The following is an 18,103-nucleotide window of genomic DNA, read 5'->3' as shown; positions in this document are numbered from 1 at the left end:
TGTGAGAGACTCTGTGAGACAGTGTGTGTCTGTGTCACTGTGTTTGTATGCCTGCTTCCCTCCTCCCTATCTCCTGCCTTCTCTCTCTCTCTCTCTCTCTGTAGGAGCCAGACAGCTCCCCAAGCCTGGATTAGGGACAATTTATCCACAGGCAGAGAAGGAGAATTCCAACCTGCCAGAGCCTCCCTCCTCTGATCCATCCCCCCTTTCCCTGTGGTTGGGTGGGCACAGAAATGCAGCCCAGCAGCTCCCAAGCCCTCAGGGAGCCCCCACCTCTGCAGCTCCCCAGAGGCCCAGGAGGGTGGAAAAGATGGAAATCTGGGCGGCTCCAGTGCCCTCCAAGGGGGGTGGACTGGCTGCCCCCCACCCAGGCCCCCACAGCTCAGCTCATCTTGGCCCTGTTCTCTTACATATGGTGATGGTGGGGGGGAGTCTGCATGGGGTCTGCCTGGCCCTGGGGGCGGGAGGAACCAAAGAGGCAAAGCTGCTCCCAGCCCCTCCAGAACCTGATACTCCCCAACTGATAAATGACAGTTCCCCCAAAACCCCTGAAATGTAAATGACAGGGGAACTTGCGACTGTGCCCACACAGGCTGGGGGAGCCGCTGGGAAGCAGGGGACAGTGTGGTGGGGGGAATGCAGAGAAGGGGGAGCAGGGGCTGAGCTGGGACTAAGGCTCCCTTCACGGTGCTCCAGGCGCAAGGCAGAATCACATGTTTCCCATTAGCTGCTCTGGCCTCCTTGTTCAGGGGGTGTTGGCTGGGGGAGATTTGTTCTGGTTGCAGACACCAGCCGAGACCACACAAGAAAGAGAGAGAGAGAGAGAGAGAGAGAGAGAGAGAGAGAGAGAGATTGAGTGCCAGAGGGAGAGAGAAACACACAGGGAGAATGAGAAAGATACAGAGACACACTGAGGGAGAAACAGAGACAGAGACGTGAGAGACAGAGAGACAGCAATACTAAGAAACTATGAGAGATAGACACATACAAAACGAGCGGAGAGACAGACACTGGTGATGGGAGAGGCAGACAGAGACTGGAGAACAGGGACCAGGACAGGGAAACAAACGACAAAGGTGAGGAGGCTGGTTAGAGGTTGGAGAGCCGGTCAGGGAGGCAGGTGGGACTGAGAGGGAGCGAGCCAGAGGGGGTGGCAGCACTGGGGAGGCCAGCCTGACAGACGGAAACTGAGGGGTGATGGAGGCAGACAGAGGGAGGAGACATGCACAGGGCCAGGATGAGCCAGGGAGAAGAGCTGGGTGAGGATGCCATGTGTGCAGCAGCGGGGCCAGGAGGGCAGGGGGGAGTGAGTGGGGACACAGCAGACAGGCACGGAGGGCAGTGTGGGCAGGGGGAGTGGACCTCCAAGCTGGCCTGGCGGGGGTGGCCAGCACGCCCAGAGCCTCCACCTCCTGACCCTCGAGCCTCCAGCCTTGGAGAGATAACAGGCCAGAATAGTGCTGACTTGCGGTTCAGAAATCCAATATCCTCCACGGCGCACTAATCGACTACCTGAGCTCCGGGCTGCGCGAGCTGCCCCGATTAATCCTGCGGCTCCACAGCCTTAATTAGTTTAACAGTTTCAGAGGCAGAAGAGGCAGGGAATAGGGTCCCCCAGGCCTAGGGGAACAGCCCCTCATGCAAACCCTGCCTGGTGCCCCACCTCTCCAGTTACACCTGCCCCAGTCCCAGAGGCCCTGTTGCACAATGTCTGAAAAACACTGGGTCCTTCCTCCTGGGGAACAGTCTCTAAAGTTGGCACCTGGTCAGAAGGTAGGTCATATGGGAATGAGACACCCCTCCACCCAACCCACACTTGTCCCGGTACTCAGGGCTTTCTCTGGCCACCCCTTTGGGGTCCTGTGGTCTCCATGGGAAGGCCCTGCCAACTGTCAGCTCCATACCACCAGGCAACATGTTGTCTCTTTAGGGTGAGAGACAAGCTCCTAAGTTACTGACAACCTCCCAACAGCATGAGATAATCACACATGTCACTCCCCACAACAGCATGAGATGGGCACATGGTGACATCTCATACATACCCAACAGCCAGAGAGACAGGCATATGAGTGACTACTCTCCTAACCTGTCACTTCCCATAAAGCATGAGATGGGCACATCTGATACCCTCAGACAGTAGGAGACAGGAACACAGGCTGTCACCCTCTCAACGGTGTAACTAACATACAACCTGGCACCCCTACACCCAATAATTGCATGTGAACTGAACGAAGAACCTTCCCCCCTCTACCCTGACACAGAAACAGGCCTTGCATTCCAGGTGTGAGGAAGGTACAGACCTCCCAACCCCAACCCATGGTATATGCCAAGGATACAACCTCACTCCTTCCCCATGAGTCCTCCCTCCAGACTGTGATGGGTACACAACACGTTGCCCAGACTGCTTTGGACAGGAGACAGCCCACTCTCCCACCCCTCCCCCATCACTGCCAGCCCGGGTGGTGCTGTCCTCTGCCCGCAGAGGCGTCACAGCTCACAGGGCATGAATGTCACCCCAGCACTGCCAGAGCCAGGCACAGCCTCACGTTGCCCCAGTGACAAACACCACTGGCCCCAGGAGGAGGTGGAAGCACATAGAGCTCTGGTGTGACCTTGGTCCCTGGACACCAGGAAGGGAGGCACATTGGCCTCCCTCCTGAGTAACCCAGTGGCCTGGTGCTGGGGAAGATGACTGCTGGGAAGGAAGCCACCTGGGCACACAGATAACCTGAAAATGCCACCACCCCAAGCTCCCAACCTCACCTCATTTCTAATTGAATGTAGCTGTTATCTAGAGAGGGGGTAGAATGAGGGGTCACCAAGGCCTGAAGAACAATTCCTGTAAGACTTCTTAGAGATGGGTGGAGGAGAGACAGGTTATGGGTGACTGTCTTAGGGCGCTGGACTGATAGCTTCAAATCCCCCACTGCTGCAAGAGGAGCCCCTCTTTCTTATAAAGGCCCCCCTCCTCGACTCCAAATTCAGACCACAGAGCCTGACAAGAAGGCCAAAGTCCAGGGGCATGACTCACCCAGGGAACAAGCCCAGCCTGCTGGCCAGAGTAAGGGAGGCCGGGAGCCAAGGGGCCTGGGTTCAAGTCTGAACCCCTCCCAGGCCAAGCTGAGTGACCCTGGAGCAGCAGCTCAGCCTCTGGCTTTGAAGTGGGGGGAAGGGGCAGCGGCCAAGGAAGAACCAGGGTCTGAAAGTAGCCGATGCTGGAAACCAGCAAGTAGAACACTGGGGACCACGGGGAGGACACAGCCATCCATCCTTGGTTCTACTGCTTCCTCACCTTTCTGCACCTCAGTTTGCTCATCTATAAAGTGGGGATAATAGTGCCACCCTCAAGAGACAATGTGATATGAAGTGGGCAGGTGTTCAAGAAATGGGAGCTTCTTATTGAACAGGAGAACACAGACAAAGAGAGGACAGGAAACTTTCCCAAGCCACAGAGCGTTAGCATCAGCTGAGCTCAGCCTCCACCTCCTGGCTTCCCACTAGAGCTGTTTTTTTAAGACTGCTTAGAGTTCCATGATGTGTGTATGTGGGGGGCTTAAAGGGGGGAATGCTGGGGTATTGCTGGATACGGAGCTGCCCTATCATCCAATTAAGACCAAGGAAACTGACAGGAGTCTGTCATACACCCCAACCTTTACCCTAAACTCCACTTGGCCCACCTTCAAACACTGGACAAGAGAGCGGGCCAGCTCTAAGGGAGGGAAGCAGCCCATACCCTAGCCCCTCAGGACCAGCATCAGCACCTGCTGCTTAGAAAGACTGGAGGATCTAGGATGTCAGCATCCAAGGCCCTCTTGTATAGGAGCCCAGAGAGGGACTCTGCCTAGCTTGAAGTCACACAGCATGACAGCGGTAGAGACCAGAGACCAGAGTCCTGGCCAGGGACAACCTCAGAGCAGAGTCCCTCTAGCCCCTGGGGGTGGCTGGAGCTGTGGGACCCTGAGGGACTGAGCAAAACGTGGCGACAGATGGCCTGCCGAGGCAGCGGCGATCTGGGCGGCTGGCAGGCCTGCTCCTTCCCGCGCAGGGAAACAGCTAATTTTAGCTGAGGCCTTGATGCCAGCTTTGTTCCCCCCACCCACCCGCGGAGGGAGGCCCAGCATGCCTTGCGTGCAACCCTCCTCCCCCAGGCACCTTTACTCCCCCTCCTGGCCCTGTGGTAAGTACAACCCAGACCCCAGGGTCCTGAAACTTCTGCCTGACTGGGCTTCATCACACCCAGAGGCAAGGGCTGAGCTCTGGAGTCCTGGCACCCCCACCCCAGGGCCTGTTTCCCATGACTCCAACCTCATTCCTTGAAGAGGGGCTGCCAGGAGGAGGGCTAGAGGCTAGAGGCTACTGCCCAGACTGGGAGGGAGGGCCTGACAGCAGGGGCTGCCAGTCTTGGGGGGAGAGGCGGGGCACTATCCTCCACCAGATACTTAAGGAGACAGGACCCTTATTCTACCCCTGCCCTGAGACAAACCCTTCTGTGCTGGAGTCCCTGTGGAGTTGGTGAGCAAAGGGACAGGAGTCACTCTACCCTTTCTCTCTTTATGACTTTGCTCCAGGAACTCAAAATACTTTAAAGAAGTCAAAGATAGAGGAAGGGTAATACCCCTGTGCCACTGGGGGAAACTGAGGGTGAGGCCTAGACATGCTTGTCTTTGAGTCCTTATCGCCAGGACACTTCTTGGGCCAGCTCAGCCCCTGGGACTACCCTCTGCCCCTACTCAGGCTGGCAGAAGGTAGACTAGCTAGATGGAGCCTGTCCTCTGGAACCCTGGAAAGGGAGGCCTCACTCTAGGTTCCTGGTACCCCATCCCTAAGGCTCTTTGACCTTAAACTCTCCTCCCCATCTGAGACTCAACTACACCTGCCCAATGGGGTGCCAGGACATCTGGCTACTTGAGAGGGAACTCCTTTGGGATGCTGCTGGAAGGACCCCTCTCCCAGCTCTAATCCAGGGGCCCGTAAGAGAAATGGCCAGGTGGGAAACAGAGAAATAAGACTTGAAGGAAATTTACATAGAGGGATAGAGCCAGAGAGAAGAGAAAGAGGGAGGAAGAAACCAAGGCAGAGAATCAGATTCAGGAAGAGACAGAAAGAGGAAGAATGTGGGAGCGAGAGAAAAGGGCAGGATGAGGCTGAAAGAGAAAGATGAGGAAGGAAGGAAAGGATGAGAGAGAAAGACACAGATATATGAATGCTGAAAGACAACAGTAAAAAAAAAAGGAAGAGAAGGACAGAGGAGGCAGAACAAGACAAAGAGACAGAGAGACAGGCAGGATGAGACAAAGACAGTGAGCAAGATACAAACAGAAGGGAGAGGTGGAGAAGGAGCCTGCCACAGGCAGGGCAAGGCAGAGAACTGAGGACACCACAGGGAGCTGGAGACAGACAAGAGATTGACACACCCAGAGACCAAGAGACAGTCAGAGGATGAGACATACTCAGAAAATGGGGAGGAAAGAAGGGGGAGACCCTAAGTGATAGTGTGTGAGGGGACAGCAGTAGACAGAGGCAAGGAGGGAGGGGGTATGAGGGGGAGAGATGGCGTCCCTAGAGCTGGGGGGGAGAGGACAGAAATGGAATGTGGGTCTGGGCATGAGGCTCACAGATGCATCAGCTCCGGTTTCAGCTGGGGCAGTTGGCTGCTGGGGGGGGGGGGAGTAAAGCTGGCGAAGGAGGGGGCCTGTTTCCATGGCTGCGGGCACGGCAGGGGCACAGTCTGCTGGCACTTGGAGTTCTGGGCATAGTAGGGGGCTGACTGAGGAGAAAGAGGGGGGCGATGATGTAGCTTCACCCCTGTCCTCGGGGCTTTTCCAGGAAGAAAGTTTCCAGAGAGATGTTAGGAGCTGAGGAAGGCTCTGGGCCCCGCTCTATTCCATGGTGGCTGCCAGTGGGGCACCACTTTCCAGGTCACCTGTGGCCATCCCAGGTTTCCACCCATGCCTCAGGCTGGCCCCTGGGGATCCGCCTTCTCTGTCCCCTTCGGTCTAGGTCTAGCTGCCGATCCAGCATGTTGCAGCGGAGGCTGCTGCTTCTGCTTGCAGGGGAGCAGCAAGATTGTGAATTCAGGATCTGTAATCCTAACGCAGAGCCCAGGCCTACCGGGCTCCAGTTGCCAAGGCGACGGAGGGTCAGAGGGCAGCTCGGGGCGCCCGCTCCTCCAAGTCAGAATCCCAATTGTTAAAGCCCAAGAATAAACAGCTGAAGCGGCTGTGGGGGGGCCGGGAGGGGGGCTGAGGTCTGCATCGGCTCAGTGTGGTGTTGTCAAGCGAGATGTCACTAATTGTCTGAAGGAACGGGCTGAGGCAGCTCTTAACTGCTTCTTTGCCACCGGAGACACCTTGGCTGCCTGGCCCTCATCCTCTGGGCCTCCCAGCATTCCACAGGGGCCGCTTGCTGGTAGGGGCAGTGCTGGCCCAGCATAATCCCTGCCTCCCTTGCCCTGAATCCTCACATACTTTGGCTCCCAACACTTCTCTTTGCCCAACTTGGAACCTCCCACCTGCAAGCTAAGTCCTTATGCCCCTATAACCAGTACCCCTCATTGTGCCCACAACACTCCTTGCAGCCCAGAACTGCCCCTTTGGCCTGCAAAAGCCTTCCCAGCTCCCCCAATATCTCCTCCCACCTACCCCTCCTCCCAGAAGTCAAGGGTTCTGGTTCAGGTGTATGGATTGCAGAGGAAGGTTAAGACTTCAGGTTCTTCTGATCTTTTTTTCAGCGGGGAGGGCTCGTATGGGGGAAGGAAAGACCTATAGCATCTTTCTGTGTAACTCCCTCTCTACTCTAAGTCATACACCAGAACCAAAAAACTGGATGGAGCCAGAAAACCTGGTTTCCAGCTTTGAGTGTACTAACTACTTGCTGTGTGACTTCTGATAAGGTACTGTCCCTCATCTATCATTTATCCCAAACATTTAGTAGTGCCTATTCTGAGCACAGCTATGTCTGCAACCCCTGTCCAGAGGAACTCCCAATCCAGTGGGTGAGAAAGGGTCATAATACAAGGTAGAAAGCAATCAGAGATCCATCCTCAGTAGGATATTCCATGAAAACACGGAGCAGTTGGTACACAGTAAATTGTTCAGTGGACAGCAAGCTGGTGTTAGTAGTAGTACCGGTATTGCCGTCACAGAGGGTCACTAAGAGTGTAGGTAATCAGAGAAAAGATTAGGGGGGAGGTCAGTTCTGGAAGGCTTCCTGCAGAAAGTGGTACCTGGCAAGAGTTGGACAGGTGGGCAAGAGGGTAGAATGCTCCAGGAGAGAGGTCTTGGGAGGCTCTTCAAGGGGAGCTGAGCTGTAAGATCTCAGCGCCGCTAGTTCAGCCCCTCCCAAAGCAGGAAGGGCGAGGCCTTCAACAGTCTCCCTGCCCCATAGGCCAGCCTTGCCTCTTCCTCCACCCACTGCGCCTCGGGATGGCAGCGGAGCGGTGCCTGGGAGGCGGGCCGCCTGTGGGCAGGGCTCCCAGAGATTGGTAGTACCTGGGGTGATATCACAAGGGGCGTGGCCAAGGTTTCGCGTACGCCTCCTGCCCCAGACCCCCACCCTAAAACCAAAGCACCGTCCCCCGGGAGGGGGCGCTCAGGCCGCCTCCCCACCCTCTCAGGTAGCGGGCGGGGCTAGGGCGCTGTCCGTGGGCGGGGAGCTGGGCGGGAAACAGGGGATCCCCCAGAGAGGGCCCAGCCCAGCCCGAGGCTGGACGCTTACAAAAGGCGACTTGTTCTTTCTTGGGATGCCTGCGCCTTCTCAAACATACCTACAAGTCACACTCCAGGGACAGCTACACCCACAAGTGGCTGCACAAAGCATGCCGGCGCGGGGAGAGGGAGCTGTTGCCAGCCCCGGCGGTCGGGGTTAAGAAGTCTGCCCCAATCACCCCTTGTCACAGATTCAATACCATTTACCTTACCCCATCTCACCCCAAGTGACCTGGATACTCCCACAGCCTCAGGCACAGCCCTGGGGACACTGACCCACTCACATTCTCACAACTACCCTCTCCCTTATCTGTAATTCCCCAACTTCTTGTTCTGGAGTCACCCCAGCTTCAGTGTGGGCTCCACATTGCATGTGACCTTGGCACACAATGAAGCTCATTAAATTTACTTTTTACCAAGCACTTATTCTGTGCCAATCCTTGCCATTACCCTTTATGGTGAAAACTATCAGTCCTATTTGTGCTGGAGAAACTGAGGCATGGGTTAAATAGTTTGCCTAAGGCAGAAGCAAGGATTTGAACCCAGGTCAAGCTTGGCTTCAGAGCCCATGTTCTTCCGTATATTATCTCTGCCTCCCAACATACCACCCTCGCTCCCCACCACACACACAACCACAGAGAGCAAAGCCATCTCAGAATTGAGGTGTAATACTCCACCACAAACACATCTCAGTCACAGTCTAATATCAGTTTCTTTGACTAATCACTGTGTACTGGGGGGGGGGGGGGGGGAGTCTCCTACCTCTAAGCTTCTTTCAGAAGCATTATAAATGGGGCACAGAGTGAGAGCAGGGCTAGGACAGGCCACCTATAACCTTTCCAGCAGGCTCACCTCCACCTCTCCTGACCCCAGAATGACAAAGCACTGACATACTGGCTAGGGTGCAGGCCTGCAGCTCTCCTTGACCCCTGGGGCCAGGACCCTCCCCTAGACCCCAACCCCTGCTGAGAACAAGTAGAAACAAACTCCTTCCTGGGGATGTCAAAGCACCTTTCCTGGGGGAGGCGGCTCTGTGATCCCCTGAGCCTGGCTAGGGAGAAGGATCGGGTTACTCTTTCCCCAGCTGTGCCTGGACTCCTTGGGGCTGACCTTTCACCTCATCCAGGCCAGGACCCAAAGGGGGCAGGAGTCCAGCCCTCACCTCCTGTTAACCCTCTGAATTCCTCATCTTTCCACTCCAGAGCCCCTGCCAGGGCCCCAGCAGGTCTCAGGAAGCCCAGCTGGGCATGCCAACCTTTCCCCACCCTCCCATCCTGGGGTCCGGTTTCCCAGAGGGCTTTACAGAATGCTCCTCCCTGCCCCCTGCCCAAGCTGTCCTGCTCTCCCAGGATCAGATACCTCCGCCCAAGCAGCTGAAAATGACCTGGGCTATTTTCGCTCTGGGATCGAGTTGCAAACTCCCCCTTAAACTGGCAGCTTCCCACAGCCCTCCAGGACTATTGCCCCCCACTCTTCATCCCTCACCCAGAATCACTTAAAAAGATAGGAGAGTTTGTAGAGACCACTGACCTAAGCCCCTCGGAAAGGGAGACTGAGGCCATGAGTCAGACACAGGACTGGGCAGAGAACCAGGCTTGCTGGGTTCCCGCCCAGGTCTCTTTCTACTGTCTAGCACAGCCTGCTCTGTACCCTAGATCTCAGAGCCTCTGACCCTGCCAAAAACCCAGCTGACCTCCAAGCACCAGAAAGTCACACTGGAGGCTACCCACAAGTCTCTGTGCCACCCTGCATGTCAGAAATCGCTCTACCACACTCTTTGTTTAGAACTGGGACCAGGTCTGTACCTGTATCATACCTATGTGGACCACGGGAACGTTTTAAAGGGTGCAAACTGGGAGGAAAGACAGGGAGACTAAGGCCCAAAAGAATGGGAGGTGGATTCAGGCTTCCTGAAGTTTATGTTGCACAATACTTCCAAGTTCCTAGCAGCCCCTAACCCCAGCTTCTCAGTACACCTCCTTCCATTCCTACAAACCTAGCCCCTTCCTGGCCCCTGCCCCTCCACCTCAAGCTCCAGCCCTCCTGGGCAGGAATGTGACTGGTCAGGTCTGAGCTGACCACATGAGTGGCTATAAGGCAACAGACCCCCCATCCTCCCATCCCCCCCCCAGCCTGGGGGAGCTCACATACCAAGGCAAGGTGGGGGGAGGGGGAGCAATTTAACTCTTTACAGCCAAGCTTTGGGGGAGAAAAAAAGGGGTACTCTACTTCAAATGGCCACTTCCATGAGTGCTGCAGGTAGGGGAGAACAGGAAGAATCTACTTCATCAAGGGGATGGGATGGAGGTATTTGTCCCACTAGTCCCTGTTAAGAAAAATTAGACTTTGCCACTCCAACTGTTTAATCTCATCTCCCATGGCATTTGGAAAAAAAGTCATGAGGTGGTGCTGAGGGGAGAAGGAAAGAAGGCATCATGAACCCCAACCATAGGAACCCCTAGTCTGATGGGAGAAATACAACCCTGCCCCGGGGAGTCTGATTAAGGAGACCAGCCACAGAGGCTGGGACAAAGAGCTGAGAACAGAGAGAGCATGGAGCTGCGCAGAAGTGGGAGAAAGCCAAGGCAGGAGCAGAACAAGCCAGGTGGGGTCAGATCGGGCAGCCTTCCCGGAGGCCCCTCGGCCCACACCCCTCCCCCAAGGCTCTGGAATCTCGGGGGTCAGGGCTGAGGGACAGCCCCGCCCCCTGCTCCCCTCGGGCTCAGGAATTCCACCAACCAAGGAAGGGGGGCCTGCTTCGGCCTCAGTCCAAGTTGGCTCCCACTGGACCAGGAGCTGAAGCTCTTCCTCAGCCCCCCACCCCCACCCAAGCCGCTGGGCTGGCCCCAGGTCCCCTCCCCTCCCCCTCCATGGCTGGCACTGTGTGTGCCAGGCGCTGGCAGAAAACAAACCCGCCGGGGTGGGTTTGCAGGGAGCGGGGTAACCTTGACACAGTTGCGGCAGTCGCTAATGGCAGACACATACTCCGCCTGTTCTGGGGGGACTGTTGCCGTTGCTAGGAAACTGGCAGCCGCGTGAATGGAAATGGGTCAGTAAACCTGGGGAGAGATAGTGTGACACTCGAACCACTGCAGCTGCTCCAGCCCACACCGAAATCCCTCCTCTTCAATATTTATCACTCCCGCCTGGGTCCTCAGCTTCTTCACTAGCCTGGCCCTCAGCCCCCACCACAACCAACGTTCAACAGGGGAGGGGGGAGACAAAAGATGGGGGGGTTGCTGATCCGCTTTTTTGGGGGGCCCCCCAGGCGGGATGGAACTGGTTCTGGAGGAGATTGAACAGGAAACAGAGTCTAATCCCATGGCGGGGAAGGGGTTAAAAGGTCAATTCACGCCTGTTCCTGATTTAGGCACTGTGGTAAAATTACTGCGAGTGTGAACAGGCTTGCCTGCTGGCTTGCCTACCTGCGGAGGGATTGATTAAGGCCAGGAGACCTCCCTTCCAGTGTGTAAGTGATGGAGGGGGAAGAGGCACCCATATCATGGCCAGGATCCGCTCACAGTCTGAAATCATCCTCCCTTACAACTCAGCAATCCCAATATAGCCCAAGGTTTCCTAACAGCCAGAATTAAAGCCCCCATACAATCTGATAAGCATCCCAGAGGGACAGAAGCTGCCCACTGCCTTACAATAGCATCCTGTACAGACACAAGCACCCTAAACAGACACACACTGTTCAGGAAGCCTTGACAAACACCCTGACACAGATACCCCCACAAGAGAACATGACAACTGCAATTCAGAATAGTGAAGCTCAGTTCAACACTTACGAACAAGCGGACAAACCTAGGCACTGGCAAGACTGCACTGTGTCAGACTGTGCTCAGTCTTCTACCACACTTCCCTGTAAGGCAGGAGCCTCCCCACACAGCCTGCCCTAACCAGGAGCCTGGTTCTTTGGTTTATCTGTGTGTTTTTTCCCCCCCTTCCTCTCGTCAGCCTCCCAATATACTGCCCCTGCAATTGCTCTTCTGGACACACCATCCCACTAACTAGCTGCCTCATGCACCACACCCCCCATTCCCTGGAGGCTGACTGGTCACTGACACACACATTCCCTTCCCCTAGAAGCCTGACACAGCTCTGGTTCTTAGACACAGGCCTCTCTACTGAGAGCAAGGACCCTGGGATTCTGAAGTACCACTCACTTGTGTGATCTGCCCCCTCCACCCACCACAACCTCAGCCAGTATCCTTGAAGGGTGTGTCTTGGGAAGGGAGGCACTCCAGTGTTTGGGGGGGGGGTATACCTCAACAAGAATCTCCCAGCTGACTGGGTTCTGTGTGCTCCTATCTCCTAGGATACATCAGTCAACACAGGCTCCGAGCTTGTCAGAGCTGGAAGGTGCCTTAGGGAGTCAGCAATCCAGCTTCCTCTGCTATGCAGGAGGAAACAAAGGCCCAGAGAGGGGAAGTGGCTGGCCCAGAGTCACACAGCCCAACTACTGCTTCCAGCCCCAGACAGCCTTCAGTGGGTTGCAGAGAAATGGGGAGGGTGGTACAGTCAGCCCAGGAAGGAAGGCTTCCCTGTGGCAGAGGGAGGTGGGACTGGATTCGTTGGAGAGGGTGTGTCTATAATTCTAAAGAGAAGTTTATCAGAATTGAGCCTTCAGTGACATGGGCACCTGGCAGCCTTGGAATCTAGGCTAGACAAATGTGCTCGAATCTAGACTTTACCAAAATGATCTAGTGGATACTCATCCCTACCCCACTTCCTATCCCAGGACCCCAGAGAGCTGACTCCCCAAACCAAAGGTACAGGAAGATTGCTCAGATCCCAGAAAGTAAATTCTTGGGAATCCCTGCCTTTTATCATTTAAATAGATCTACCAGGAAGCCTCTAGGGTATGCTATAAAGTTTTTATTTCAACTCCATTTTGCAGGAAAACAAATTGAGGCTCATAGAGGTGGGGTAGTTTGCTTAAGTTCACACAGACAACAAATGGAGCCTTGAGTTCCTTCCAGTACACAAGGAAGGCCAATCCAACAGGAAACGGGGAGAACTGGGGGGGACAGGGGGGAATGGAAGGGAGGGAGGGTGGGAGTTGACACAGGCCCAGGCCCAAAATTCTGGGCTGAGGGGGAGCCAACAGGCATCTGAATTTGAATCTGGGTGTCTGGGTTGCACCCCCACCCACTCTAGCAGTAGTGAAGTGAAAGGTCAGCATGGAGATGGGAGGGAGAGGAAGCAGAATTCCATCAACCTCTCAGCCAGCCTGGGCCATACCCCAGGGAGCAGGGCCAGGGGCTGCCCCAACTTCCCCCCAGCCCAGAGCTATCAGCCAACCCTGTGCCCCCACCCTCACTTGAACAGCAGAAGGAGCATTATGAGGAGGCCTGCCCCCTTCCTGGGCCTCAGTTTCCACATCTATACTAAGAGCTAGCCTTTTAAGGGCCCTTCCAGCTTTAACATAGCTTGGTGACCAGCCCTAGTTTTCAATCCACAGCACAAATTCAGAAGTCTCTCCTGGTCTGAAGCTAGTGGAAAGCAAAACATTAAATATGGTTTAATGAATAAATGAACACCCAGTCAAACCAAGTTCCTTCAATCCTCCCAGAGTGAATGAAGCACTACTTACCTTTGGAAGCCAAATTTTGAAGCATTGCTGGAGAAGGGTATTTAGATACTTTGATGACTCTGAATGAGACTGTATGTTACAAAGGTGCCCTTTATTTTCTACCCTTACTATGTGCTAGTTGCTTTAAATGTGCAACTTTAAGCCCCAAAACAAGGCCACAGCCCATCTATTATCTAGTTTTTCAGATGAGCAGAGACTAAGGAGTAGTGAAGGGACTTGCACAAGGTCACACAGCCAGTGAGGGGCAGACAAGGGATTCCAACTGTACCTGTCCCCACTACTTTTGTTTAACATGGTGAGGGTGTGTTGGGTTGGGGGCAGCAAATGAGACTGAACCTTTGGCAAGGGGAGAAGCTGGGTCCACCTAAAGTGGGGGAGGTGCCTGCTGAGTTACCAAAAGGTTCATCAGTTTGCAGAGTACCAAAAGGTACTAGAACTAGCAAAGCTGTGGGCAAGCATCCCTTCCCCTCCCCCACAAAGAGCAGGGTAGACCTCCTTCCCTCCCCCAATCCACAGTGCCAAGAGTAAGCCCTGAGAAGTCACTTACCTACTCCCCTGGAGCTCAGGGCTCCTGTAAAAGGAAGCCCCTCCCTCCCAGGAGCACTTTTCTGCAAGGTGCCCAGCCACCCCCAAAGAAATCTGCAGCCACCGTCGGAAAAACTGTCCCGAGTTTTCCCAGCACGTCTGCCCTCCACCCGCTGGGCATTTGCGGGGGTAGGGGTGAGAGGTTGTTGGGAGACTGCCTCGCCTCCGGCCTAGATGCCCTGAGACGCCTCTTACTCAAGCAAGAGGCTTTCTCTGGTCCGCTGGCTCAGCCGATCTCGGGCCTGACCGGTCCGCCCAGAGTTTCCCGCCGCCGTCTCTCCGGCTACCTGGCAGGCCTGGGCTGCCCCCTGATCCCTGCCACCCCCGCCCCCCTCCCAGATGAGGCCGCCGAGCTTCTGACTCCTGGAGGAGGTGACGGGCGAGAGGGAAACCAGGCGGCTGGGGGAGGGGCGTCGCCTGCACCTGGCCCCTCTCTGCCGCCCAGGCCGGGAAGGCGGGACTGGACCCCCGCCAGACCCGAAAAGAGCAGCGGGGGAGGGGAGGTGTGCTGCCTCCTCTCCAGCAGTGTGGAGGCAGATAAGGAGATCTCCCCCACACAACCCCCGCCGCCGAGGCGCCCCCTAGGGTCGGGCTGCGAGGCGCCCCTTCCCGAACCCGCGCTCAGCCCGCTCCCCCGACCCGCCGCGCTCTCCAGCTGCAGGAAATTCCAGAAGCTCTCCATCATCCCGGCGCAGCGCGCAGCCCGGGCTGCCAAGGCTCCCCGAAGGAGAGCCACATGCCGGCCGGCCGCGCGGCCCGCCCTCGCCCCCCCTTCCACCCCGGCCGGGCAGCCACGTCGGGCCGGGCGGGGGCCCGGCCCGCCGCCCCTTCCCGCGCCCCGGGCCGGGCGGAATGCGTGGCAGCCCCGGCCCGGGACTATTTTGAGAGGGAGGGGAGCGGCCCAGCCTCGGTGTTTTCGGCTTTTTCCTGGCCCCCGGCCCGCCAGCCCAGGCCCTCAACTGCCCACGGAGTGGGGGTGGGGGTCACGTGGCGGGGCTGAAGGCGGGGAGGGGGGCGGCGTGCCCAGGCCCGAGAGGCGCCCAGCCGCGGGCCGGACCTGCGCTCTCGGCTTGGGCCCGGCGGCCGGATTATTAATAGCGCGCCTGGTTCGGACAGCGGCTCCAGGGCGCCCGCTACCTGCACGCCCCTCCTCCCGGGAGCACAGTCGGCCAGGGCACTCCCTCCCCAGTGACGGACTCAGGCCTCACTGGATAGCGCGACGGTGCACCAGTGGCCAATCACCGGCCTCCATTTCCTTACCTGTAAATCCGGGTAAATTGGGAATGAGCTCCCTGGCTTACATAGTGGGTACCAAATAAAGATTTGGCTTGCTGTGTACCTCTCGGGCAAAATGTCTCCCTTTTGAGGAGCCTCAGTTTTCCCATTTATAAAGTGAGTAGGGGTCTGACAGGGCTCTTTCGGGGAAAGAATCCCTTACATTTGAATAACGCATTTTCATTTACAACCCTTTTGAGCTTAGCAACTACCCAGTGGTAATAACTACCACTGAACACTTGATTGATTATAAGGTTCCCATAAAGTAGGTAATAATATCCCCCTTTTGCTGATGAAGAAACTGAGGCTCGGGAAAATTAAGTTATCTGACAAAGGCAACACAATGGCAGAGGCTGGAGTCATAAACTCAGACTCCGGAGTCTGAGTTAACCAATGAACCACAGTACCCTGAGACAAGCAGGACAAACACTGCCCCCTTTTTATAGAAGAGGAAACTGAGGTTCAAAGTGTGATTTGCACTAAGTTGTCTTTGGCCAGTCAGTGCCAGAGCATCCAACAGAGACCTTCCAACTCATAGTCTAATGCCCCACTGTAGCTAGTGAGAGCCCCAGGGTAGGGTCCTAGAAATGGGCACAAAGGCATTACCAAGATGGGGCCCCAAGCTGTATCCCAGGGCCCTAGAGATCACCCTTTGCTTCCGAGGGTCAGACCCAGACTCGTGGACCCCCGGGATTCACTATCCACCAAATTATAGACATAGCCTAGCCTCAGCCATGGGGTGGGGGTATCTGGGGGTGAGAAGATGTATGCAGGTGTAACAGCCTTGTGTAACAACCTCAGACAAGGCCTGGAGTTGCGTCCTGCCCCCAACCCCAACCCCAGGCAAGGAAGCACAAAAGTTGGCAGCCCCCCCCCCCTCCTCCCAGGAAACCTGGCAGTTTATTTCTGTCTCTGGGCCCCCTGTTTCCACAGAGTCAGTCCAGGAAGGCTGGCAGCAGCTGGCTTGGAGGGGTGGAGCTCCTGCTCTCTCAAGGGTCCAGCTGCTACCCTGCCCCAGCCCACCTGCCAGGCCAGACTAGACTCCAGAGTCAGAGGTGACACTGGGATGAGGGAGGGAGGAGCAGGAGGCCAGTAGGTCAGGAGTCTAAGGGAGGAACCCCACCTCCCAAACCAGAGCCTAGCTGCTAGCCCAGGGTGAGACAGTCTATACCCAATTCAAGTCTAATAGTATAACAACCTCTGGTGTGTCCAACCCTATTTATTCCATATCATTCTGATTCATGACTCTTCTGGACCCTGGTCTCAAAGAAAATCCTGCTTCTAAACCTGTGCTGCCCAATATGGTAGAAACTAGCTATTGAGCATTGGAAATGTGGCTAGTTGAAATTGGATTGTGTCATAAGTATAAAATATATACCCGATTTTTAGTCTAAATATAAAAACAGTAAAATATCTCAATAATTCTCATAATGATTATATGTTGAAATTATAATAATTTGGATATATTGACTTAGATAAGATATGTTATTAGCATTAATTCACTTATTTCTTTTTACTGTTTAATGTAGCTACTGGAAAATTTAGATTACATATGTGGTTCCCATTACATTTCTATTGGAAGGTGTTGTTCTAGATCATATGGTGCTCTGGCTTAGGACCAAGACTTCGCCTGCTCTAGATCAGTATCTCTGTGGCTTCAGCTCATCAACTTCCCCATATCCAGACCACAGCCTATGTGTGGGTCTAAATCTCAACACCCCACCCCGCTCCACCACACCCCAGCTTTCTGTGAATTTAGCCAGAGATTATGGCTTCGTCTGCTTTAAACCACTGTCTAAATTCTTGTTCAACAATTCCCAATATCTAGATCCACGCAAGAGTACAGCTCTAGATCACCTTCCACATTATCCAGCCTGACACCCCAACCTTGTTTGCTTAGAGATCACTGACTAGTCAGATTTAAGATCTAGACACCCTAAGGAGGAATACGCTTCTAGATTAGGGGTTGGCAAACTATGGTCCAAGGGCCAAATCCAGCCTGTCTATTTTTATAATTCAAGTTTCACTGGAATGCAGCCATGCTTATTCCTTTATGTATCATCTATGGCTGCTTTCAAGGCACAATGGCAGAGCTGAATAGTCATGACAGAGATCCTGTGGTCTACAAAGCCTAAACTTTTCACTGATTTTTTTTACAGAAAGTTTGCTAACCCATTCTAGAGGGCCAACTAGTCTAACCCATCATGAATCTAGATTCCAGCCTGAGATTATGGCCTAATCTAATCTAATCTAATCTAATCTAATCTAATCTAATCTAATCTAGATCACCTCCTGCAAGAGGGTACTGCTGACCAGGATCTAAATCAGAGTTGAACATGTGCCCCATGCTGCTTGAGTTCCAGATTCTGCTCTGATCTCAGACAATGGGACCCAGTACTCTTCTCTGGGATGGAAAGGGTGTCTCCACTTCCAAATTCCCCTAGAGAGATCAAGGCCCACTGGCCCTTCTCAGTGGCCTTGGGAAGAGAGAGGGAGGGTGGGCTCAGAGACAGCGCTGGAGGCTAAGCCAAAGAGTCAGGGGTGAGCCCTTCTCTGCCAAGGGTGCAGAACATAATCAGCCCAAGAAGACAGAGTAGCCCCACATTTCACCCCTTCCCAGAAGGCTGCAGAGCATGTCACTTAGCTGGGAGTCATTGGGACAGATAACCAACCCATCCAGAAGCTAGACCAAAGGGCTCCAAACAGAATCTTTAACTCCAACCACCTGAAGCCTATCACCGGAATGAGTGGCACCACTATCCCCCTAGTTTGCCTCTTGCTCTGCTTCTTCATGGCTTTCTTTGAAAATTCTCCCACATCTGCCCTGGGCGGTTTGGCTCAGCGGTTAGAGCGTCAGCCCGCAGTCCAGAGACACCCGGATTTGGTTCCCACTAAAGGCATGTACCTCGGTTGCAGTTTGTCCCCGGTTCCATTTGGG

The 18,103-nt window shown here is 54.9% G+C and overlaps 1 protein-coding gene across 3 annotated transcripts in view; it reads right to left on the bottom strand.

Moving 5' to 3' along the window:
* AHDC1 (AT-hook DNA binding motif containing 1) overlaps positions 1-18,103 on the bottom strand; it is a 65,273-nt gene that overhangs the window by 23,411 nt on the left and 23,759 nt on the right. Inside the window, exon 1 of one of the 3 annotated variants that reach the window (XM_036257283.1) lies at positions 7,226-7,283. The exons of the other annotated variants lie outside the window; for them this stretch is intronic. The gene's annotated coding sequence lies outside the window, so the exon portion shown is untranslated. Of the gene's footprint in view, positions 1-7,225; positions 7,284-18,103 lie in introns of those variants that run through there. 3 annotated transcript variants of the gene reach the window in all.

The sequence above is a fragment of the Molossus molossus genome, unplaced genomic scaffold, assembly GCF_014108415.1.
Source record: "Molossus molossus isolate mMolMol1 unplaced genomic scaffold, mMolMol1.p scaffold_m16_p_12, whole genome shotgun sequence".
Lineage (NCBI taxonomy): Eukaryota > Metazoa > Chordata > Mammalia > Chiroptera > Molossidae > Molossus > Molossus molossus.
This window is presented reverse-complemented; position numbering and strand designations above follow the sequence as displayed.